The 24,326-nt window shown below is 47.9% G+C and overlaps 2 long non-coding RNA genes and 2 pseudogenes across 4 annotated transcripts in view; 1 reads left to right on the forward strand and 3 right to left on the reverse strand.

Annotated features, from left to right (window-relative positions):
• LOC144372358 (mitotic checkpoint serine/threonine-protein kinase BUB1-like) overlaps nucleotides 1-24,326 on the reverse strand; it is a 216,638-nt pseudogene that overhangs the window by 96,573 nt on the left and 95,739 nt on the right. The gene's annotated exons all lie outside the window — the stretch shown is intronic.
• On the reverse strand, nucleotides 7,080-10,045 carry LOC144372356 (voltage-gated potassium channel KCNC4-like; annotated as a pseudogene). Its single transcript, XR_013432372.1, has 2 exons — nucleotides 9,355-10,045; nucleotides 7,080-9,049 (listed from the first exon to the last, which is right to left on the reverse strand). The product of XR_013432372.1 is annotated as a voltage-gated potassium channel KCNC4-like (transcript).
• LOC144372360 (uncharacterized) overlaps nucleotides 20,087-24,326 on the forward strand; it is a 38,478-nt gene continuing 34,238 nt past the window's right edge. The window contains exon 1 of the long non-coding RNA XR_013432375.1: nucleotides 20,087-20,757. This is a non-coding gene — a long non-coding RNA (uncharacterized LOC144372360). The remainder of the gene's footprint in view (nucleotides 20,758-24,326) is intronic.
• LOC144372361 (uncharacterized) overlaps nucleotides 21,928-24,326 on the reverse strand; it is a 29,110-nt gene continuing 26,711 nt past the window's right edge. Inside the window, exon 2 of the long non-coding RNA XR_013432376.1 lies at nucleotides 21,928-22,069. This is a non-coding gene — a long non-coding RNA (uncharacterized LOC144372361). The remainder of the gene's footprint in view (nucleotides 22,070-24,326) is intronic.

Below are 24,326 nucleotides of genomic sequence, written 5' to 3' on the forward strand. Positions count from 1 at the left end.
TTCTATGAGCTTTAGGCACAGGCCTCCCTTGTGTGAGACTGTCCCTGGTATATGTTCTGGGAATGTGGCTGCTGGTCACAGGGCATATGAGAGGTCAGTCCAGGGGTCACACCCAGCTCTCTTCCTAGAAGCAGCATCAGTTGCCACAGTGTCGATCACATGTGAGATGTCCTTGGTCTAGTCTCCTCGAAGGTGTCCAGGCACTTTATCATGGTCTCTTAGTTGTTGGCAATAAAACTTTCAGAAGCTATTTCGTTATGAGGTCTGTATTTATTGCCATTGATAATGTTACATTCCTTTTCTGTGTTTGATAGTCATTTGTATTCCTTTGTAAAATTTCTGGTCATATATTTTGGTCATTTTAAACTAGATTAATTATATTTTCTTACCAATTTGTAGGTTATATTTACATATTTTTAATTTTCAAGTGTGTTAGTTATATTGAAACTCTATCAGTTATATTGAAAATATATTCTTAAATTTCTAAACATTTTTAGTTTAAGACATCTTTCTTCCCCCAGATAATCAAGCATTGATTACATTATTCTTATATGCATTATTTATACATGTAAATGACAATGTGTCTCTTAGTTGCTTTGGGTATATGGAAAAGTTAATCCTTGTGAAAATATTATTAACAATCACACAAAATTGAGTACTACTTAAGTCAATGAACCATAAGTCAAACTTCAGCAATATGGTAAAAACCACTTATCTTTACATTCAAAGAAAAATGCATGAACTTCCTATAATAATATGGGCATATAATTTAAAAAACTCATACTCACTTAATCTTCACCATGTGGGATTAGACCCCAACTTCCTTAATTAGACTCTTACTGTACAAGAATTAAAACTAAGAATCAATAAATGGGATGGAATTAAACTAAAAAGTTTCTTTTCAGAAAAAAAAAAACAATCTGTGAAGTGAGCAGAGTGCCTACATCCTGGGAGCAAATCTTTACATCTCACATATCAGATAGTGCACTAATCTCTAGGGTACATAAAGAACTCAAAAAGCTAAACACAGAAAAAACAAATAACCCAATCAACAAATGGGCTAAAAACCTGAACAGACACTTCTCAGAAGAGGATATACAGTCAATCAATAAATATAAGAAAAAATGCTCATCATCTCTAGCAATCAGAGAAATGCAAATCAAAACCACTCTAAGATATCATCTCACTCCAGTCAGAATGCCAACTATTATGAAGACAAACAATAATAAGTGTTGGTGAGGATGTGGGGAAAAAGGTACACTCATACATTGCTGGTGGGACTGCAAATTGGTGCAGCCAATATAGAAAACAGTATGGAGGTATGGAACCACCATTTGATCCAGCTATTCCCCTCTTCGGACTATATCCAAAGGACTTAAAAACAGCATACCACAGGGACACAGCCACATCAATGTTTATAGCACCACAATTCACAATAGCTAAAGGAGGGGAAGTCAGGGATGTGGGGATAGGAAAGATAGAAGAATGAAATAGAAGTGAGCGAACCTGATGTCCTTCAGTGGATGAATGGATAAAAAAATGTGGCATATATACACAATGGAATTATACTCAGCATTAAAAAAGAACAATTCTATGGCATTTGCATGTAAATGGATGGCGCTGGAGAAGATAATGCTAAGTGAAGTTAGTCAATACCCCCAAAACAAATACTGAATGTTTTCTCTGATATAAGAAAGTTGACTCATGGTGGGGTTGGGAAAAAGAGAATGGAAGAAATAGGGTAGAGGGGTGGGAGAGAAATGGAGGGGGCAGGGGATTAGCAACGATGGTGAAATGTAATTTATTAAGACTTGAATTGGGTGTCAACATACTTTATATACAAACACAAATACAAAAATTGTGGTATATATGTGTATTAAAAAAATAGCATTACCTTAGGTAGAGGGAAGTGAAAGGAGGGGAAGGCAGTGGATATGAGGATAAGAAAGATAGTAGAATGAAGCAGACATTATTACTTTATATATATGTGACTGTATGACCAATGTGATTCTAAAATATGTACACTCAGAAAAAGAGAAATTATATCCCATCTACGTATGATATATCAAAGTATATAGGTGCATTCTACTGTCATGTATAAGTAATTAAAACAAATTAAAAATTAAGAAAACGAGAGAATTGTGGCTTTGACCAATAGTGTTGCCCGCTGCATCTCCCAAAAGAGCAAGAGTGCATGGCTCTCGGAAAACTCCCTCTGCTTAGAAGTCTTGCTTACATTCAGTCTGGTCCTCACAACTAACCTATTACACTGTTACCAAGAAAGCCTAATGTTTGCATAGGAGTGGGTATGTCATGAGGAATAGAACATTCAGACATTTAGATTGTATATTGCTTCCATTCTGCATTCTTCTTGCACACTACCCTAGTGTGTAATTTTGCAATGAATTTCCTCTTGTATTTTACTGAACATTTTTTGTTGAGGGCCACAGCGCAGTCGGGATGACACATGGCATTTTGCTGGAAGGCAGTCGTTCAGAGGTGAATCCAGCGAGCCATTGAGATGATGATGGTTATGATAAGCTGTGTATTCAATTGTATATAGACCTTAACTGTCCAGCAATAGGGCTGCTCTTGCTGCCTATGGCACCCTCTACTTTGGAGTTCCCATGGAGTTCTCACCATCTGAAAGAGTGGGGGCAGAGCCAGGTGGAGACCTGAGAGAGTTCCTGGGGAGTGTGCCTGGAGTGCTGGTGGAATTGGGGCAATAAAGTTTCTTGTTTGAAGATACAAGTGCGTTGTGGTGGCTTGGTGATTTGTGCCCAGCCAGACTGTGGCAATTTTTAAATTCTTCAAAAACTCTGTGATTCTAGAATGCTGAGTTGTTTTGTGAGCCTCTGTGTTGTCATGCAAAATGAAATGTCTAATTGATAGAAGGTTGCTGTTACATCAAAGTAATTAGGTACTTAATGTAATTTCTACGTCTGCATCTGCATTATACCATTTTAATCAGAACAACTTTATAATGACATTTGCTTAATTTATAATAATAGTAATAGCTTAATAGTTAATTGATAGGCCAGATCCACTCCAGGTTACTCTTTAGATTTCGTGGTGTTTTAGTCTTCAAAATACTTGGGTGGGGAAAGGATGTACTGGGGATTAAATTTAGGGGCACTCTACCATGGAGCCACATCCCCAGCCCTATTTTGTATTTTATTTCAGAGACACGCTCGCACTGAATTGTTTAGTGCCTGCTTTTGCTGTGGCTAGCTTTCAACTAATGATCCTCCTGTCTCTGCCTCCTGAGCTGCAGGCATTACGTGTGTGCACCACCTCACCTGGCTACCTTAAAAATTCTTTTAAAAATGACCTAGACTAAGAATGAAAAAATTCCCCACACAAAGACACTTCGCCAGGAGAATTCCAGTTTTATTGCAAAAAGCTGTGTTCTTATAGAGAACTAAAGGGGCGATGGTAGGGCTTAGATAAATGGCAGGCCACCAGTTTATTGGCAAGTTCTTCCAGATATCAGCTCCAGAGCCCAGGAATTAGTTCTCATTGGGGCTAAGGTTCCCTGCCAGCGAGATTTGAAATTGGCGCCTGCGGGAGAATTCACAAGGGCGGGAACTTTTTGTGGCGCCACTGCAGAGAAGAAGAAGGTAGGAAGAAGAAGTCCTTAGGCGCCATGTTGGGGTTTTTTTCTCTGGGGTACGACTGCCATTTATACGTTTCCCAACATTCCTCCCTTTTTGTTTTCTTAGGAATTGGGGCGTTGTTGGTCAGATCCGGCTGCTTCCTGCTGTGTGGGGGCTCCGTGGGGCCTAGAAAGGGAAGTGGAGGAATGTTCGGGGGGCAGGTCTGGGGATATCATGGCAGCCAGAAATAAAACCCAATGGCTATAGACAGTTACTTCTGTAGGGGTGAAGTCTATGAAAGTTCCCTGAAGCCACAAGTCGTCCATGGCATCAAACCAGTCCTGGATGGAGGAGATTGTTGGTATCAGCCATGAGATGGATGGTCTTAAACCTTCAACTTTAGCTCTCATTCTTTTCTGAGTTTGGATTGGGTTTGGGTCAACTATGGTTCAGAAAGATATTAGGTTAGTCTTTTCTGATTGTGTTCCAATCCATATATCAAGAACATACTAAAATTGAGATGGCTCTCCCTGGCTGCCCTCCTAACCCGGTTGACATTTTAAGATTTTTGTTTTTCCAGTTGCAGTTTCCTCTTTGCACTCTGTCTGCACAGTTGATGTTGAAAGTGCTACAAGATCATTTCTCAAAACCTCAAAGCCCTTTACATGCTTCAGATTTCTTTGTTCATTTTTAAACACGTTTATTTCTTTATTTTTTGTAATCCTGGGGATCAATTGCGGGGGTCTCACACATGGTAGGTAAGTGCTCTACCACTGAACTAGGTTCCCAGTCACTCTTCATTTTCCAGCCCAGATAACTAAGTACTCAAAACTTTTGAGGTGGTATGGTAGTTTTGTGCTAGGGAGAACACCATCCTGAGAGTCACCCACTCTTCAGGGCCCTGGATTCCTTGCTTGGAGCTGTGTAACTCTGGGTGGGTTGTTGAACCTCTCTGGTGAAGATAGCATGGCCTACCCCACAGAATATGAGAAGCAAATGATATACAATTTGGAAGGCTAATTTGTAAGTTGTCAGTTAATATGAAAAGGTATTAAATGTATCTTAATTTTGTACTTAGATGGCACCTGAATTTTCATCCCATATTTTCCACTTCCCATTTTCACAGTAAATTTAAAAGATATCTCTTACATACTCAGTATTGGATGGCGAATATGTATATAATCTGAAAACTTTATGTATATTTGGTTTAGTTATTCTCCAGTGTCTTGTTGTACGAAAACACATAAGACGTGATTTCATTAAATTAGTGATTTAAAGTCACCTGGGAGTTTTATACCAGGGCTTCTCATGGTCACTCTATACTTATAGGACGTCACCATCCTAGTGAAACTGGTTTGACCCTGTCATCGGGGAGCATTTCAGGTGTTACTGTGGTCCCCTACAGAAGGGCTTTAAGTCTTCACAGAATAGATCAGTTATATAAGGGTTTGAAGGATAAGACTATGAAGGAAGTCGGTGAGACTTAAATGATTTAACTTTGAAGCACTAAGCATAGGAGGGGATTTAATAACAAAGTTATTAAAAGCAAGAATAACTTTGTGGAAGGAGTGATGGAAATCTGAAATCTGGTTTCTAACCCTTTTTCTGCCATACCATAGCAGGAGAATTTGGGGTACATTTTTTATTTTTGTCACAGGTTCAGAGTTTTCATCCATTAAAAAAAAAGATATTTGTACTAGAAGATCCATAAGGACCTTCCTAACCCTAACCTCTCAGTTTCTGCCCTTCAGTATATGCTCTCTATTTGTTGGAGATAGAAATAGTAACCTGAAAGGAAAGAAACAGTCTTGATTTCCTATATTCCAACTTCCAGTTAAGGTGATAAGGGAACAGAAAGAAGTGCCCCCTGCAGCATGTTAGAATCATTCAGAACAAAACCTACAGTGACTAATGCACAAAGCTCACTGTCTTGTCACTCTTTAAAGGTGACTGAAGTTATTGTAAGGGTGTGTGCAGGGCTGGGGCTGCAACCCAGTTGCAGAGTGCTTGCCTAGCATATGTGAGGCACTGGGTTTGATCCTTAGCACTACATTAAAAAAATAAATAAAATAAAATAACGGCATTTTGCTCATCTACAACTACAATTTTTTTTAAAAAAAAAAGGAAAACAAAACAAACAAAAAAAACGAAAGAAAGGGTATGTACGTGTGCATGTTCACATATGTTATACACACAGTTCTGACCCCCCCCTTTCAATTTCCTTTATTGAATGCCACCATAGGGCCAATCTCTTATAAGAGATTAAGTTCCCTTATCACTTATAAGAAAAAATAATAAATGTCATAAATGACAAATTGGACATAATAAAGAGCACTTTTCTCATATCTAATAAGTGTAAGTGGCTGCTGTATTTAAGAAAAAAACCCAAACAAACCAGACAATGAATTTCTACAATTCATTTCAAATTTATTTGTGTCTTTGTCTATAATCTTTTCAATACATATCTAAAATGTACTTTAGGAAATTATGGAATAATGACACTTTGCTTTATATGCTAGAAAAATTTTGGAGCAGGGATCTCCAGACAGAAGAGGTGTTCATGCCTGCAGCTATAACAAAGGGTCTTCAGATTGGTGAGGTTTAGGAGGAGGCCCTCTTGATAGTCAAGACAATGCCACATGATGGTCAAGAACTCAGATACCTCCAGCTCAAATCCTAGTTGTATCCAATACTTGGTAGATGTATGTATGAGAATTCTTAGATGTATCATGAGCTTTAGATTCCTGTTGTCAGTAACAGGTAATAAGACCTAATTTACTTCCTGCTTCGAACTATCCCTTATCACAAAGAGCTTCTAGATACTTTCCCTATGACTTTCTTGAGAGGTAATGAAGTCATTTGGGCTTTTTGCCCAGTACTGTCTATGCTAGGAAAAGCTTGAATCTGACCACAGATTCCAACAGCACTGTTTCTAAGTTATTGGGGGATACTTCTCCCTGGCTCAAGCGTGTTGGTGTAAGTAGTGAAACCACTTCGAGGCAACTGGTATTTTGCAGCTTAAGCATTTCTAAAACAGATCTGTTAGCTCTTTCTAGCTAAATCTTAGGAACTTAAACCTCCAGATAAAAATTTCAAAGGAAGGTAGCTTTTCTCCCCCTACTTGAAAAATAACTGAATCTCAGCTTTCTTTTATTGCAAGTGCTATTTCTGCATTATTCATAGCTACCAAAGGAGAAAAGGAGAGAAATGGGAAGCAGCTGGCAGGTGCTGATCCCATAGTCAGAGTGCTGGGCCTCCTCCTCCCACGCTACACAGCAATCTGCTGGCACCATTCACATACTATGAATCATGGTTCCCTGAGTGCATGCTTACTTGGGAGCAGGTTTCTTTCCCCTGAAAGAATGGAAGTTCCTTTGAGGCTGGGAGTACATCTGACCATGATACATGACTCTCCTTAGTGTCCTCCCAGAATCCCATATTTGTCTTAAGTTTAAAGGATACATAGTAATCTGGTCTTCATCATTCTCTTCTATTTTTTAGGTCTTTTCTCCTCCTGTGCAGATCCTGAGCAGGCCATTTGCCTGGTTCTCTACAGCACCTCTTTACCTACTCAGCAAAACTTTGATCCTGGATCAATGATGCAACCACTTTTATCCCCAAATGAAGGTTCTGGGCAATAACCTTCATTTTCAGAGAAAATGCCCAAATTGTACAAACTGTACAAACTCTGCCTCAGCAACCCCAATTCTCAAACCTTATGATCTTAGAACTTCTTATTACTAAAAAATTACTGAGGATCAGTTTCATTTTACCACCCCCCCCCCGGCTTTTTTAAAAAAGATATCATCTTGCTATGTTGCCCAGTCTGGCTTTAAGCTCTCAGTCGTCCTGCTTCAGCCTCCTGATTAGCTGGGAATTCAGGGGTGCACCACTGCACCTGTCCTCAGAATCAATTTTAAAAGCACTTAACTTAGCTCACAGCTCAAGTAACTATACCAGCACTTTTCCTTGTGAAACCATTCCATATGCAGCACAGAGCTCAGAGAGACGTATTGAGGATGGTGTCTAAAAGAGTGAGCACTCTTTACTGTTTCACATCCTCTGTGCAACTGGTGTTGACTTTTGCTGTGAGAAAATTATATGTGTGGAGCCTGAGGCCTACCCTGGTGCCATGGTCTTGCCCTGGGCTGAGTTGCTATAGTCCTGCTCACTGCTGCTTTGGTACCATGAATGTAGATAGCATGGCAGAGCAGCAGTGTAAAGATGGCTTGGTGCAACTGTGAAAACAGTTTTAACTTCATGAACACCCGGAAAGGATCCTGGAGACTTCAGGTCTAAGTGGCAAATATCAAGAACAATTATGTTGTGGGTCTGGGCTGTGGCTCAGGGGTAGAGCACTTGCCTAGCATGTACAAGGCACTGGGTTTGATCCTTAGTACCACATATAAATAAATAAAATAAAGGTATTGTAACCATCTACAATTAAACAAACAAACAAACAATTATGTTATAAAAATTCAAGATTTTCCATTTCACTGAGGCGTTAAGAACTCCAAGAAAGTCCTGATCAACTCCTTCCTCTATTCTAACAGTGGGTTCATCTTGTATGGCTTAAATCATGGCCTTCCTTCCTATCAAGTGACCCTCACTACTCTCAACAGATGTTTCCGAGGAAAAACTGAGAACCCCAGAGGTAATATTCCTGGACTTCCCCTATCCTCACTGACAATGCCAGGAGGAGAATTTTTTCCTATTCCAAACCAATTCTCTCCTATGTGCGGCCTGCCCCAGCCGAACCAAACTCACACAGGGTGAGTGTCTCCCTGATCATCCTCTCCCACCTATAAGGGTTAAGGAAAACCAGATTAATTTAGGGAAAGTGGTGAAGAGGGACTAGACCTTGCCTAAATAAACCTGTACTCCCCTCCCCCTCACACTCCCATTTGGAACAGTAACCTGAACCAGGGCTTTCTGGGAAGCCACTTTATGCAGCAGCAATAAGAAAAGTAGTGGCAACAAATCTGGCATCATCACCAGGAAGCCTGTGGCTGGCCTTTGGCTGTGGGAGCCTGAGGAGCCTAGAATAGCAAGCCCTTCCGGTCTAACTCCCCTTATCCCAGCTGAGGCCAGGCCAGCTCAGGTATATAGAAAGTCTTGGGGCACAGCCTGTTCCCAAAGAACCAAGGCCCCTCCTCACCTGAACTGGAGGCCTGGGTTCTGGTCTCAGCTCTGCCTCTCCTAAGCTCAGCACGCTGGAGGCTCTGTCCCTCTCTCTAAAATGCATAGATGCCAACTCACAGAGATATTGGCAGGATTTAAGTGGATGACATGGAAAGGAAGCATCTAACATAAACGAAAAAAAAAAAAAAGAAAAAGAAAAGAAAATCCCAGTTTTCTTCTCTTAGTCTTGCCTCACCCCAGAAGAAGGCAATTCTAGTTCTCCAGGGCTATGGCCCTGTGGAGGAGTGGAGGGCAGCTGAAGATGGGGTGGCCTGTGCAAACCAAAGAAGGGATGAAGAGTTGTGGGCACCCCACTCCCTGGGGGGATGCAGCAAAGCAAGGCAGCTGGGATTGGGTCCAAGTAGTAAGTCAAGTGTGTGCAATCTCCTGATGGAGCGTGCAGGAGAGAGGGTGGGAGTGTAATTCCCCAGAGGGCCCTGGAGGGAGTTGGGAGGGAGGTGAGAACAGACTGGGTGGTAAGCTAGTCCTGTTGGGCTCTGCTCAGCCCCTACCCACCACCACCACCACGCGCCCCTTGCAGACACGAGAAGGGGAGACCGGGACTCCTGACACTTACCCTGGCCGCCCGGGAGGAGTAGGGATCCTCAAAGAGTGCCCACATGCGTGGTTGCCAGCAGCCCCCGAACCGGCGCCAGGACCTCCGCCTCCCTCGTGCGGCCCCAGGCGCTGCAGGGCTAGCTCCCGCTCATCATCGCCGACCTCGTCGCTGGGCCCCGCACCACCGCCACCCCCGTCTGGGCTTTCGAAGATGTCGAGCGCCTCCTCAGCATCGCGATGCTGGCGGTAGGTCATCCAGCAGCAGGGCTCCACATCGGTCTCGTCGATGCCCCAAAAGGTGAGCTCCTCCTCAAAGAGCGGCCCGCACACGTCGGCGGGGCAGTGCAGCTTGCCAGTGCGGTAGTAGTTGAGCACGTAGGCGAAAACGCCCGGGTGCCGATCGAAGAAGAATTCACATCCTCCTCCGCCGCCGCTGCTGCCGCTGCTGCCCGCACCGCCGCCATCGGATTCCGGCCGGCCCCCGCCGTCGGGATCAGCCAGCCAGGCGAGGCGGGTGCCCGGCAGAGTGCGCAGGGTGCTGCGGTAGGTCTCATGTCGCGTGCCGCCCACGTTGATGATGATCTTCTCCGACGCCTCGCCCTTGGCCATCTCCTCCTTCAGACATGTTTTGGACGGAGGCTTGTTCCCCGACTTGCGCCCGCGGTAGGAGGAGACACACACCGAGCTGATCATAAGAAGCGCTGCGGGGCTCCGGCTTGGGGCGGCCGCTGCCCTCCAAACACCCTTCCAGAGGAGGCAGCGTCAGACGGGGGAGGGGGAGGAGAGGAGGAGGAGGCAGGAGGCGGCGGCGGCCCCCTCTGCGGCTTGGCCCTGCCCCTGTCTTCCCCCCGGGGCGCGTAGCGGGAGGAGTTGGGTTTCTCGGGCGCACAGGTGGTTGGGGTTTGGGTAGGCAACGCTGGGGCGGGAAGCAGGAGGTGCAGAGAGGACTCGGCAAGGGGCCCGGGGAGGTAGCGGCAAGCTGGCGAGGACGGGACACACAGACTCCCGCTCCGGGCCGGGGACACGCCCCCCCCTCACCCGACAAAAGACCGAGAAGTGCTCAGTCCCGGCACACTGCGAGGGTCCGGGGCACGCGCGCGCTCACACTCACAAGGGCCACCCTCCGGCTCCCAGACCGCGCGGAGCCCGGGAGCGGCCGGTTTCTCTGCGGCGCCGGCGGCGGCGGCAGCGCAGCAGCAACAAGTCCTCCGAGCGGCTGCCGGGGCCGGGCCGACGATTTCAGGGCAGCCGGAGCTCGGCGGGCCCGGGCTGCGCGAGGTCAACACGAGGCGGCGGCGGCGGAATGTGGCCTCTTCCCCCCATTCATAAATCCAGCGCTGGGCAAGGATGGCGGGAGGGGCTGAGCGCAGCGGAGCGGACCAGCGGGTGGGGGCTGCGCAGGGCGAGGCGACTGTAAGAAAACAAGCGCGCCCGCAGGAGCGAGCCTCGGGTCCTGCATCCATGGCTGGGAGCTGCGCTGGGCTGGGCGCCGCGCTGCGGGGGCCGCGCCGCGGAGGGGGGCCTCAGACGGGGCGTCCTGCGCGGCGCCAAGCCTGGGGGGCGGGGCCGCTCCGGGTAGCGGGGTTCTAGGTGCCGGCGAAGGAGTCTCCCCGGCGGCGGCCGAGAGGCCAAGGACACCTGCAGGCTTCTGGGGCCGCGCCGAGCGGGAGCCTCAGCGCAGCGCCCCGGCGCCGGGCTCCTGCGATCTGGCGGCGCCTGGAGCCGCGCCATCTACATGTCTGCCCATCTCCGGGCGGGGCGCTGGCCTTGGCTCGCGGCAGGGGGCGGGCGCTAGGTGGCCTCGGGAAGGGGGCGCCTGGGCACCGGTAGACCAGGACTCAGGGGGCTCTGCGTCTCCCTCCGGCGATGACAGCGGACTCCGCGCTTCAGTGGCGCCTTTTCCTCCGGGTCCCGCCTGGCCTGGGCGCGCCCTCCGCCGGGAGGGGTGGGCGGGGCGGGGCGCAGGGCGGACCCGGCTAGCTGCAGGGCCCCGGCGGCCGAGCTCAGCCTTCCTCTGCGCGGCGGAGCCCAGCCGAGGCGCGTAACCCCCTCGCCGCCAGTGCCCAGCCTTGCGCGCCGCCCCTGCGGGCCTCCGCCACCATCCCCTCCCTCCGCAGACCCGGGCCCGCTCCCGGCCTCCCCCGAGCTAGCAGCTCCTCCCACTGCAGCCCGGGTGACACCCAAGCGCCCTCCACCCCCTAACCTCTAACCTCTGCCCACCTCTTATTGCAGAGCCTGTCTCCCGCCTCCGCGCAATGCTGGTGGCAATGATGCCGTTTCACTGCGGCTAACTGAAGACTGGGATGAGAGTGAAGATACGGTGTCTTGAGGAGGAGACTGCTCCAAACACCGTATTTGGGGCCTCCTGACCACCGTGCCCCTATCCTGTGCTTTGTAGGCCTGTAGTCTTGATGCTTGTGGCCACTGTCCCAGTCACCACAGCCTCTGCCATGGAATGGGGAACAGAGCGGCTTGGGCAAAGAAGCAGCGTCTGGTCTGAGAGGAAGGAAATTGTAACCCTGGTATTGCCCATGAAGAAATATGTTGTATGAGTGTGAGGTGGTGGCCCTGACCCATCTTTAGGTTAAATGGTTTACAGTTCCCTAGAGAGCACATAGAAAGTGGCTTGTGACTGTGTCCTGGTCCTATGATTGTTTCACTTCTTGTAGTTTGGCTTGTCCTGTGGTTCTGTCTCCTTGCCCCTCCCTGACCTGAGCTCCTCCAGGCCACACTGTGCTTTTTCATCTTGATAGCACCAACAGTGCCTGCCTTTCAGAACCTGTTTGTTAAGTGATTGAGAAGCTGTCATACCCCAAATATTAGGCACCAACTGGACTTTGCTGGCCCTGTCCCAAAAGCAATTTCCAGATTCATTTGTTTTTATTTGTTTTTAAGCCCAGAACCTCTTCTACATCTTTAAGCTCTCCTTCACAGCTTCAGCCAGCCTCCATGTCTATCTGGGTGATATGCAGAGGATTTTAGAGCAGAAATGGAAACGGATGGATACACCTGCCCTGAACAACTGTGCACCATCCAATTTCCAGATGAGGCAGGACCTAGAATACCAGGAAGAACAAGACAAGGGCTTGTGTGTGTGTTCTCAGGAAAGGTTAGAAGCCCAGAACAAATGTATGGGATTTTCATAAGCAAAAGTCACATCATTAATGAGATTAAAAACCAAAAGGATGGGGATTTTGATGATCTGTTCTAATACGCAGGGGAGGTGGTTACAATCCTTCTGTAGTCAGAAAAAGACATTTGCTGACATCCTTTGGTACCTAGTCCCTCCCCTCCTCAGACCTAATGTCTGCATTTTAGAGTTTAGGTGGCCTTGAGTTTGCTGCAGAGAAAAGAACTATTCCAAACCTGACTGGGAAGAGAAGACCCAGGACTAGCTGGAGCTAGAGTGCAAAAGGAAAAACTGCTGGGTGGATATCAAAGAGTTAACTGCAATGATGACTGTAAAGTCCCCTCTGGACTATGTCCTGGCAACCCCCTTGTAGTCTCTTCATCGCTTTCCATTCTTCTGTTTGGCTGATGGTCATTCTGAGAAAAGGGACAAGATGACGGGGGTAGAGTGGGGAATGGGGAAGAAAGTCCATCACAGTACCCCACACCTGATTTACTTATTCATCAACAAATATTTATTGAACATCTACTGCCTGCCAAAAGCTGTTCCAGGCACTGGACATATATCCTTGAATTAAACAGCCTCCCCAGGAAACCTCTGCCCAGTCAGCTTCCATTTCCCAGTGCTGTTGGCTGGTGATGAGCACCTGGGGAGAGGGTGGAAGGAGAACACTGCCAGGGAGAAAGGAGGCCAGGAGGGAAGGGAAGGAGATGGGAAAGCTGGTACGGGGGTAGGATAACCAGAGGCAGCCAAGGAAAATAGGCAGTCAGGTACAGGTGCACTAAGAGGAAGACTCCTGGTCAGCTCCTGGAGAAGCTAGCTCAGACGAGAGGCTTCCAGAGAAGGCCTTATCACTTGCTGAAGGTTTTATTCTAGAGCTCTGGACTAATCTGTTCTCTGGGCCCTTGTGGGCTTTTCTAGGGGAGTCTGTATGTTACAGTAGGCATCACGGGGCTTGTCCCCATCTGCTCTGTGTGTGTGTGAGATCATACTATTCTTTGAAAACACAAACCCCAGGATGGAAAGAGCCCCCCTGCCTGCCTGCTGGATGCCAGCCTATTGTGGGTGGGAGGGTGCTGCCCCCTGGTGGTGCTCTGGTGGCCTGGTCCTAGACCTTACCCTCTGCTGGGACTGTGATGGTTGGGTAGAAAAGGGGACTATTGTGGTATGGAGTGCAGCTAATCCTGGGCATCCTATTGATCCTAGAACCCAACACAAGGCTATCATCCAGGACTCTGTTCTGTCCGTTCCTCCAAGATCTTGATAACTGAGAGGCTTAGGCAAGACACAAGCAGTCACAGTTGGAAAATTGAATTGCTCACCTTTCACCACTTTCCTATCCTGGGCACCCTGTTTCTCCTGGCTATAGGGAACAGCATCTGCCTGGAAGTCAGTTCACACTAATGTATCAGCTGCAGTGGGTTTCCTTCCCCAGGATTAGGAGTACTACCAAAGAGAAGGAGAGAGGATAATGTTTGATTCTAGAATGACACTGATGGAAGATGTCAAACCTTTCCAGAACCCTGCAGAGAAGGTCCTTGCTCTCTGAATACTAAAGCTGGACCCTCCCTGCAGGAAACTGAGACTGAAATCAAAGCCATTTACACTTCCTCTTTCTCTACGGTGGGGGGGGTAGAAAATGTGGGCTCAGCCTCTTTTCGGGGTGACAGGAGCCATCTAAGCTCCTCTCTATCCTCCTTCTTTGGCCGCATTTGCTTTGAGGGATTCCAGGCCAAGGAGCAGCCCCCACGTCCTTCTGAGTAAGGTAGTAGCCATTGGCACTCACACCTCCCCCTTTTGGCATTGCAGCTCCTGCCAGGGACCAACCCCTCCTCCTTCAGGTCCAGGCCAAGGAGCCAGCACCCTTTCCCAGCATACCCTGCTCCCTCTTCTTCTGGTTAATTGGATTTCTTTATCAAACATCATCACCAGGCCATGACGTTGTCCTCTCATGGAGGGAGAAAGGAAAGGTAGGCAGGAGAAGGCTGGGAGCCTGTGGTCCTCCCACCCCACCTCCAGGCATCCTGCAGAGATCCCCAGGTTCCAAACCAAATGAAAGCTTTCCCATAAGGGCTCCGAGGAGAACCTGACCTTAAAGGGCTGCCCAGAGTCATCCAGGCCTTGTGAAGGTCAGCTAAGATGGCTGTGGCCGAGGACTGAAGGTACAGTTGGGTTACTGTGAAAATTGGATTGAAGTTGTATTAGGGGCTCTGGGTAACTCCAAACACATCCTCTGATGGCCCAGCTCCTAAAGGGAAGAGGCCAGAAGGATACAGACCACAGTTTCGCTGGCCTGGACCAGCTTCAGCCATGGCTTTGGCCTTTCAGGTTCGAACTGGCAGCTGCTTGGGCATGTGCCTGCTCACAGGCACATGCCCAAGCAGCTGCAGTGAACCTGAAAGGCAAAGCCATGGCTGCAGCTGGGCCAAGGCCAGAGAAAAATGTGGGGACCCATGTGGCCTCTGCATGTAGAACAGAGTTTGTGGAAGTCACAGGACCAGGGCCAGCAGAGTGGACCCAGGTGCCAAGGGGCCTCTTTGCTCAAGGCTGCTGGGCTGGAGACCAGCCTAGGCCCAGAAATCACCTCCACCACCCAACACACATACAGACACACACATAGACATACACACACACACACACACACACACACACACACACACACACATTAACTTAGGTCCCAGCTGGCAAGACTTCTTGGCACTCAGCATTTCTCCATCTAGAAAAGTACAGAGTCCTCCCACCCAGACTAAATTCCAGTAAAACTGGTTCATTCCATTAGAGTAGTTCATTAGTCCTAGTGGGCCCGGTCCCCTCCAGCAGTGTCCTGGGGAAATGGGAAGCAGCTGCCTGGAGATGCAAACCAAACTCAGGATCCTCTTGGCTGCTCATGAAACCCAGGAATCCTTCCTTTATGGGTCAGCCCTGGGCAGGAAGGGAGAGACTGGAATCCAGCCAGCTCTGACCCTGGAAGCCTGGGGACAGACCCTCACTCCGTCTTTCTGCTGCACTGCTGACACTCTGCCTGGCACAGAGTAATCCTCATGATGGTTTGCTGGTTTGTTGAATGACAGACATTCTCCCCTTCTCCCAGGTTTCCCTCCAGTGTGTCTGGCACTAATCCAGTGTGTCTGGCACTGGTGGCTATGCCACGGGAGGGGTACTTCAAGTCAGATGTGACTGCCTCCATGAGACTAAGACCCCTGCCCGGCCTGATCCTTCTTTGTGTATTTCCCATGTGTTTAACACAATCCTAGGCACTCAGACTACTAGATTCATACCTGCACATGGAATTAACAGAGGGAGGACAGGGTGATAGAGAACTGGCACCCTTCCTGTCAGTACCTGGCAGTGTGGTACACTGGACTGGGAGCCAAGAAACCCAGGCCTTGGGGCTGGGGTTGTGGCTCAGCTGTAGAGCGCTTTCCTCACATGTGTGAGACCCTGGGTTCGATCCTCAGCACCGCATAAAAATAAATAAATAAGTAAAAAGAAACCCAGACCTTGTCCCTAGTTTTCATTTGCTTACTCGTAGGAATAAGTTGTTATATGAGAAGGTTGACCAAATGATCACTCAATTTCACATTCTGGTTACTACTGCTATAAAACAAATTACCCCCAGAATTTAGTGGTGTAAATTTGAGAGCCATTTTCTTTGGCTCATGATTTTATAGGTTGGGAAGTTAGAAAGGGCTCCATAAGACGGTTCTTGTTTAGAATCTTCCATGCAGCTGCAGTCACATGTAAACTAGGACCCCAAACTTTTAAAGCCCAGCTGGTCTAAACATTCACCAGGCATGTTCATGTGCCTGGCAGTTGACACTGGCTGTCGTCTACTGAGTGTTCGGCTGAAGAGGCCAACTTAAGCACCTGTAAACACACAGCCTCTATGTGCAGTCTCGGGGTCTGACGTGGCAGCTGGTCTCCCTCAGAACCAGTATCCCTAGAACACTGCATACAAGTGGCGTGGCTTTTGCTAATCTACCCTTGGAAGTCATAGAGCTTCACTTCCACCATATTCTGTTGGTTAGAAGAGGCATTTGCTTATTCAAATTCAAGAGAGATAGACTCCACTTTTAAATTTTTTTTAAAAAAAATTCTAAAACAAAAAATAGAATTTGTTCAAGTAAAAACAAACAAAGAGCTCTCACAGGGCAAAAGGAGATTAATTAGGGATTTTTGACTCTACTCTTGGGGACTTTTCTTCAAAAAACAAACCATTGCATTACTGAAATCTGTGAAATACTTCAACCTTGGCCCAAGTCCCTTATACTTGGAGCTGGATGAGCCTGTGGGTGTGTGGTTATGGCTCTTGGGGGTAATAGGATAGTGTTCAGGATCAGGAAGACTGCCTCCCCACACTCTGAGTACCCCTTTCTTTGGAAAGGGGATCCTCTCACTCCTCCTTCCTTGGTTTCTCGGGTCCAGACTGAAATGTCTTCAAACTGTTCTAGGAGCCTGGCTCATTGCACGGCTGACAGAGCTCCCAGGGTGAAGCAGGCCCCATGAACCTACCCAGGGGTTGCAAGAGAGGAGGGTAATGTTTAACGAGCAGCTCTTGTATTACCATTTGGAAGAATTCTATACGATGTTCCAGCAGGTACTACAAGAAGGAGTGTGTTTATTCCTCACAGCATCCCCTCCAAGAAGAGATTTTATTGTCAACCTCCTTTTACAGATTAGAAAATTGCAGGTTCAGAGGGTTAGTGGCTTGTCCACAGTTGGCGAGAGACTCATGGTTCAAACTACCTGTGTCATCTAACCCCAGGGCAAACATGAGGCAGAAGAAGTCTCTCATGTTCTCCTGCATGTCCTTATCACTGCTTCCTCCACCCAGGACCCACATTTACCCACTGACTTCCACATCAGAACAGACCTCTTGTATGTTCCAGTTCTGTGGGTCCAAGGAGAAGGCTTCCACGCAGATGCCAATGACCAAAGAGGAAGATCCCTAACACCCTAGAACAGCTTCATTACATGGGCAGCCAACGCCCCCCCCTTAATTCTGTGTGCCCTCCCCTTAATTCCGGGCAGATGTTATGATCCATAGAATACGGTGGAGGTGACAGTGTGCCATTTTCCAGACCAGACCTTAAGAAATTGGCAGTTTTCATTTTCTGCCTCTTGGAGATTTTGTTTTTTAGAAATGATCTCACTATATTGCCCAGGCTGGATTTGAACTACTGGACTCCAGTAATCCTCCTGCCTCAGCCTCCTAAGCAGCTGGAATGATAGGAATGCAGTTCCTGCCTCTCGAAATGTTCTCTCTGGGCACTTGGAGTTGAGATAAGAAGTCTGATCACCAGAGTTTAACTCCGCTGGAGGAACCAGTTCACTCTGTTCATTCTGATTGATGTTCCCTGTTGAACCCAGGCTCCCAGTCTTTTCCTCTGAGGGGGCTAGACACTTGAATGATTGTAAGGGAGGCTGCCTTGGACTCTCCAGACCAGCTCTTCTGCAAGCTGAATACCACTGAATGACCTCAGTTGCTACTAGAAGAGTTGCTCAGACAAGCTCTGCCAGAATTCCTTACCCATAAAATTGTGAGATGTAATAAAATCATTGTTTTAATTGTTTGGCTAACTTGGAACACAATATGCAATAATGTGTTGGATTATCTCATTCAATATATTCATTATTTCAACGTTACATACTAGGAAATTTAAGATCAGACGAATTAAATAACTTCCTCAAGGTCTCCCAGGAAATGTGAGATCAAACCAGCCTTTGAACTTGAACTTGAGGAGTCTGACCCTAGAACCCCAGAGCAAAGCGTTACTTTCAGCCAAAAGTATGTATGACTATACAAGTAATAACTTTTCTAGCACTGGGACATTCTCCTGTTTGAGAGACAAGTGGGGAGATTTGGAGTCACAGGGTGGATTCTTCCCTTGGCAAGACTCAGGACAGTGGGGGCTGATTTACGTATCTTTATGTATCTATGGCTGACAGGGAGGCTGCCCATGGTGAGTGCTTAATAAGTGTTTGTTCAATAAATAAACTAACCCACAAAAGAGTAAGTGGTGAGGAGGAGCCAGACACAGGCTGGGATCTGGAAAGAAGGTTCTTCCGCCACCTAGTGGTTATTCCTGGTACAGCTTTCCTGTCTATGGCAGGGGAAGAAAATGGAAGTCTCCTTTAGGGACCTTGGCTGAGTGTGTCTAAAGTCACACAGCAGCATCCTTCTGGACCAGTGGGGCAGGGCAGGGGTGAGGCCCTATCCGAAGCCAGACATCTTGGCTCTTCAAATATCTGTGCATCTTGAAGGAGGCAGGGAGAAGAGTTTCCCCTGCCACCTGCTCATTCTGTTCCTGGTGCTGAGCATTTCAGCGGATGCTTAATAAATAAGTACTTGGGATAGAAATTTGAGACAATAGGTGACGTCACATCCTGTAGTTCATCTTCACCATCCACAGGAGTTTCCAAAAGAGATAGTCAGCCTGAATCAAGGATGGTTTGGAACTCAGAACTCAGCTCATTCACGGCCAACCCGCCTCTCCAGTACCCCGAGTCCCCTGCCTTTCCAGCCCTTGCTCTGGGACCTCTGGACACTGACGGCTTCCTAGTCCCTAACCCCCACCCCCCAGAAGGCCTTCATGTACCCACCCTTGATGAGCTGACAGGTATGGCTTTCCCTGGCAGTCAGGACAGGAATGTGCAAGGCCCTGGAAAAGGCCACCAAACACTATCCTCACATCAGATGGAGTCTCATTTTCCTCACCTGGAAACATCTAGATCAAAAGCATCTCCCTCAGAGAACGGCTGCAAAGCTCACAGGAGTTAGGTGTCTGGAGTAGCCACAGGTGTGTGCACTGATAATACCTTAGAGCAATTCCTAGGAAAATAAATCCATGTGGCTTCCCAAGCTCCTTTGCCAGCCAGCACGCACCCTCAGGAATCCTGTCCACATATTGCACTCTAAGCTTTCACCCCAAAACTTCCCTCAGGATCCTTGGCTTCTCCCATTCCCTTTCCCTGATCCCAAGAGCAGGTAAGAAAAGCAAGAGGGCTTTGGTAAGAACAGACACTTTATTGTACACCAGGGTTGGGGAGAAGAGGAAAGAGGGGCCCTGGGGTGACAATGCCTCATTCCCCACCCTGGCTGATCGGTCCTGGCCCAGGGCTCTGACCAGCCGTGGGACACATGGACTTGAACTGATCCGAACTTGCACCAGGACCCAAAGTGACTGCCTGGTGTGTGTGCTTGGGTCTGTACAAAGCAGGGCTTTCCATGAGAAGGGAGCCTGGACCTTTTTCCCCTAGCCCAGGTCATTGGGCCCCAATGAAGGGACAGTAGCCCCCCATGTTTCAGGGCTAGTGGAAGGACCTGGAGGTACTCAGGGAAGTCAGGTGCTTTATGAACAGTTAAATCTCACTTCTCTTTTTCACAGTGGGGAGTGCTCTGGTGGGGGGGGCGTGCAACCATGAGGAAGGGCAAAAGGGCATCTACCTGCCTGACAATACTGCAGGCCTGCGTGGGGCCCAGGCCCAGGCCCAGCCTCTTGGCTGACACAGACTGACTTGGGTGGGCTTCTCCTGGCACTAAGAAAGCAGCAGCCCCTGCAGAGTTATTGCTGGAAGGCAGACGCCTACCTCACCTGCATTACCTTGTGTGCCCCACCTGTCCACCTCAATTGGGGCCTTGGGCTCACATCACCTCCGTGGAGAGGGCGAAGGCTCCCTGAGCAAGAAGCAGGTGACTGGGGCTGGGTGCAGTCCTCTCACAGGCATGGCCCTGCTTACCCAGCTCAGCCACTCACAGCCTGGAGCCCCTCTGCCTCCTGGTGGGCACTGTATGGACAGCACCAAAGCCAGCAGGTGGGGATCCTGGGCAGGGACTTGGGGGTCTGCCCCTCTCTGGCCACCTTTTGCTCCTCCAGGGAAGCTGAATCCAGCTCCTCTGGTGACTCCACCTGCCCTGACTCCCCTGCCGAGTGAGCAGAGGTGTCAGAAGCATAGCCAGGCATTGTCCCTTTTTGGGCAGTCAGGATCCTCTCAGAGACAAAGGCAGGGCAGAGGTGCAGTGAGACCCAAGAAACCCAGGACCTTCCCTGCCAAGGAGCTGAGACTCCTGTGAGAACAGCAAGAGGTTTACTGGAAAATAAATTGGGGGACTTTTTTCCCCCTGCCTCCCACCAGAGATGTGAAGGCAACCATCAAAGCCGAAGCCGAAGCTTTCTGGGGCACTTGTCCTGAGGCCTTGCTGAGAGCTGAGAAGAGGAAGAAGAGGGGGGCAGCGTGGTCTTCAGGAGCGTGGCGAACACTAAGGAGGGGGCGGGGCCGCGAGAGGAGGAGGTGAGAGTGGGGCCGAGGGGTGGGGAGCCCGGGAATTCCCTCCTCCACAAGTAACAAGTCCCGGGCCGGCTCCGCCGTCGTCGCTACCGCCTCGCGCCCAGCGCTGAGGAGGTGGAGGAGGGAGATGGCCCCGCGGACGTTGCCTCCGCTCCGCGGTTGGGGGCGGGCACGGGGCGGGGGCTGCGGCTACCTGCGCGCTACCGCCCGCTTACCGGAACTCGCGCCGCGCGGGCCCGACTCTCGCGCCTTCCGGCGCCGGCGCCCCCCGCCCGTCCGCGGGCCCAGAGCCGCTCAGCCGAGGTCTGGGTCGGCGGCGGGGCCGGGTCACTCCTCCTGACCCAACATGGCGGCGGGGTCCGGGGCGGATTCCCGGGGCGGCGCAGGCTGAGGGGGCGTGAGGAGGAGGCGCTTCTCCACCCGCGGAGCAGGCCCGCAGCGCCGCTGCCCACCCTCGGGCCGCGGCTGGCGGGTTTGGCTGCGGCGGCGACGATTGAATGGGGCGCGCCAATTCCGTCCCCCTGCCTTTTCTCCTGCCCCTCTGCTCTGGGGCCGTCGTGCAGAGGGCTTTGGGGCTTTGTTATCGTGGGGGAGAGCAGGGTTGAGTTTTTCTTGGTTGGCTGTTGGCTTCTCGGTACTATGCTTCCGCACTCTTTGTCGTGGATAGTAAAATCTCAGCCCAGCCATGCGAGCCAGAAAGGCGTTGCTCACACTCTCCTCACCGCCCTGGTCGCCGTCCAAAAACGTTCGCGTCTGGCCTCTTTCCGAGGCCGGGATCCTGTCCCTGCCCCGGGAGCTTCCTGTTGACTGTAGGTTGAACCAGCTTTGCCGGGAGGGGAACCAGGCCGAGTCCTGTTGGCAACCATCCCAAGTTGGTGGCTTTCGCTTATCTTGGGACAGCGTATTCTTATGTGATCCTGGCAATGTCCCAGTGAGGGACAGGTATTATGACCTTACTCGACAGCTGTGGAAACTGAGGCTGGGTCCTCAAAAGCAGAGCAGCCACAACTAGAATTGTGTTTATCTGAACCCATGCACCTTTCCTATTTGCCTTACAGAATGGGAAGGGTCCGGAAGGAACCAGGGTAAAGAACCAGGGTTAAGTCAAGGTGGAGATGGGTTAAACTTTGAGGCTGTTTTGCTGAAGTCACTTCTGTCTTGTCAAGCTCTTAATTTCCGCTTTTTGTTTCCTGTTTGGTGGGACTATTAATGTGGGACTTTTGGTTTCCTTTGTGGTTTTAGTGAAATTCAGAATCATCTTCGATAAACATGAAATAGCACAATCATCTGGGTCAGTATTCCGGTATTCTAGGAACTTAAGGAGGTAAAAAAAAATAAAATAAAATTCTTCAGCTCACTAAATGAACCAAAAGTAAGCATAGGCATCCACATTAACAAAAAGGCACATGTAATATGACAAAGTGCTTCATTTAATTACTAAAACTATATTTGCCGTTGATGTTTTAGACATTAAAATTTTTGAGTAGACATATTTTTAAAACAAGAAAATAAAGTCCTTGAGTTGTTGTCTTTCTGAACTTATAGCCAGAGTAGAAATATTTTTGTTTTCCTAAACTCTCAGTCTCAAAAAATCAAGTTTACAATACTAGTTTATCCAGCTTTGAATTTGTTCTGTATGGAGATTTAAAGGTGGTGTCAAAATCTCACCTACAAGTTATAGTTTAAATTGACTTGAATTTGCTTCACCTCACCCTCATCTTTTTGGTTTTGTTTTGTTTTTGTTTATTATTTCAATTCCTGTTTTCCTTTTTCAAATAATCATTGTCCAGTGCCAAGTTTTAGTCTGTAAAAAACCTGGAAAGTTTAGTGTCTTACATTCAATGGCTCACTTATTTCCAGGAATATATAAAACATTTATTTTTTAATGGGACAGAATCGGTAAAGTCTTATTTGAATTTTATATGCTAGATGTTACTTTTAATGAAAATCTTTTTATTTTACTTATGAAGTGGACAAGTGAAGATGCTTGACCCTATGTGTTGCTCTCCTGCATGACATAGAGGTCTGGTATTGTATGTGTGTTAAGGAGTGAGAAGGGACCTGTCTAGAAATGCCTGGGGAAAAGTTTGACTGGTAAGAAAACCAGGGGAAAGCTTTAAACAAATAATTTATGAGATATGTTAGCTCCCTAGAAAAGTAAAATGTTTTATTTAAGTTTATTAATGTTTAAAATAATTTGGCTGGAAGTTTAAAAGATTAGAAGTTGAACTGATGCCCATATTCACCCTGGAACCTGTGATTCTGCCAGGAAAAAATATTTGTTTTTTAAGATAAACTTCTTTCTATCAGTGAGTGATCTGCTGCTGCTTCCATCACTGAGGCCATGATGATGATTTTCTTTTCCTAGTAACAGTGGAAAGAAAGCCTGTGGCCCTGCACAAGGTGCATGCAATATGCATGCCTCTGCTCTCAAACACCCATCCCCACTACCACCCCTTCTACCATTCAAAGACTAGATCTCCTCAAGTCTACTTGGTGCCTGAAGTTATCTGTAGCACCATGGCCTTGCCAAGATTGTTCGTAAGCCCAATTAGGAGGAATATGAGGACCCCTCTATAAGCAAAGATTTGGAGGATCAGGCAAAAGTAAGGTATTTTTCCTTGAGTGTTAGACTCATGGTGCCAAGCTTAGTGAAACAATACGGTAACCCACCCATTTCTCAACACTTGGTATCTTTTTTCCCCTCAAGGACTGTGGCTCATGGATCATAGTTTTAACTTTCCCTCAACTGGGCAAAAGCTATCTAAGAGAATCATCAATGGAAATATATATATATATATATATATATTCACACACACACACATATACATGTCTGACAATGAACGGATGTTGATAAACATTTTTACAATTAATAAATGTCACAGCCAGCAATCTTAAATGAATATCATCAAATGTACCCCATCATCTTGCTTCTTTTGTTGTTTTTCTAGCTTTTAACTTTGTGGCTGCTACCTGGGTCACAGTCAAAGAATTTCATCCTGTGCCTGCCATGCCTCTCAGCTCCATGACTGTTTTCTAGTAGTCTAGACTTTGCTCTTGGCATTTACTTTGAGATCATATCTTGGTTTATTCTCTGCTTCAGTTCTTTCTGGTTCTCTTGCTCTTTGGCCTCAGTCATGTTAAATCCCCTAATTTTAACTGTGCTTCCAGGTATCCACTGTCTATTTCTAGGCTTACCTACAGCTTCAAACTTTCATACTCTGAATTGGTTCCTCACTCTACTTTCTGACTGCAGTTTCTAAGCTAGATGGTCCTGTTACATGATCTCTGTCAAGCAAAATACAGCAAGGAGTAAAAGTCTTTTGAGATTATCTGATTAACTTTCTTTTCTGAGAATTTGTCCTCTATAAATAGGGAGAGTATAGACCTGGGGTCTTAGTACCTTACTACTAATCCCAGGCTTCAACCTGGAGTTTGAATTTTGAGGGAGTGACACAGAGGTGACTCAGATTATTCATGGTGGCCATGGTAGAGTTGAGAGTTCCATGGCAGAAAGTGAGGGTTGAGGGATAGAGAGTTCAGTTGCAGGAGGCAAGAAGTGTCCAGAGCTG

This window comes from Ictidomys tridecemlineatus, assembly GCF_052094955.1.
Source record: "Ictidomys tridecemlineatus isolate mIctTri1 chromosome 12 unlocalized genomic scaffold, mIctTri1.hap1 SUPER_12_unloc_7, whole genome shotgun sequence".
In the NCBI taxonomy this organism is placed as follows: Eukaryota; Metazoa; Chordata; class Mammalia; order Rodentia; family Sciuridae; genus Ictidomys; species Ictidomys tridecemlineatus.